Raw genomic sequence first — 1422 nt, 5'->3', positions numbered from 1 at the left:
CAATAACCCAGAACCCCGTTCCATCAAATTTCAGACAAAAATAGCATGAAAAACCTTTAAAAAGTTCTGAAAAATTTGGCAAAAAATCGAAGAAAAATTAAATTTTTCCTTCTGAAAAATCGCACAAAAATCGTTAATTTTTCACCGTTTTTTTAAGTTTTTCTGGAATTTTTTCATTTTTTCTCGTTTGGATTTTTGGGGTTCAAAATTCTAGGAAAACAAGAAAATCAGAAAATCGCGTTGATTCCAGATTCGTCAGAAAATCTTAAAATAGGGAATATTCTGAAATACAGGAATTCCGAAAACTCGAAAAATGGGAATTTCGAAAACTTGAAAATCCAAATTTTCCGAAAAATTGGAAAATTCGGAGAATTTGAAAATTTCGAAAACTTTAAAAATTCTAGATTTCCAGAATATAAAAATTTTTAAGAATTTTCAATTTTCTGCTACAATATCTATAATTTTCATCTCAAAATGCCGAAATTCTCTTTTCTGGTCTTCAGATAACAATTGAATAATCGACACTGCACGCTCTCCCACAGAACAATTCCGAACTGCAAATTAATTTTTGATCTACAGCAAAAAAGTTTGGCGCGATCACAATTGCAGGTCAAAAACCATAATTTCAGAATTTTTTATCTGATTTTGTGGAGTTCCAAGATGATTCAAATGATTCTTTAAAAAATTAATTAGTGGTTATAGATTCGTGTATGGTCCTTTTCCGGAAGAAAAAATGTCAAAAATGGTCATTTTTGAAAGTTTTTTACAGAAAAAATCTATCTCCTCTTTCAGTTTCTGACATTTCTAGGAGTTATATATCTCAAAAAACCGCAATTATTTTCTCTACATTTTCTATGGATGAATTTTTAATTCGTCTGATAAGACTTTTTTATAATCAAAATACCTCATGAAATTGCACAAAATCGCATTTTTGCGTTGTTTTTTGATTATAAAAAAAAGTTTTATGCGGTTTTTTGAGATATATAACTCCTAGAAATGTCAGAAACTGAAAGAGGAGATAGATTTTTTCTGTAAAAAACTTTCAAAAATGACCATTTTTGACATTTTTTCTTCCGGAAAAGGACCATACATGAATCTATAACCACTAATTAATTTTTTAAAGAATCATTTGAATCATCTTGGAACTCCACAAAATCAGATAAAAAATTCTGAAATTATGGTTTTAGACCTGCAATTGTGATCGCGCCAATCTTTTTTGCTGTAGATCAAAAATTAATTTGCAGTTCGGAATTGTTCTGTGGGAGAGCGTGCACTGAAAAATTCAATTTTTTAAAATCTAAAAGTCGTTTTTGGGATCTAAAACGACCGAAAAAAAGACTCTGAGATTTTTTTCTTAAGTTTTTCCGCTTAAAAATGGCAAGAAATCCTAAAATTGCTAATTTCTCATAGTTGCAAGCGGGC

This window comes from Caenorhabditis briggsae (genome assembly GCF_000004555.2).
Source record: "Caenorhabditis briggsae complete genome, chrI, whole genome shotgun sequence".
NCBI classification, from domain to species: domain Eukaryota; kingdom Metazoa; phylum Nematoda; class Chromadorea; order Rhabditida; family Rhabditidae; genus Caenorhabditis; species Caenorhabditis briggsae.
The sequence above is the reverse complement of the archived record's forward strand: the minus strand, read 5'-3'. Positions refer to the sequence as shown.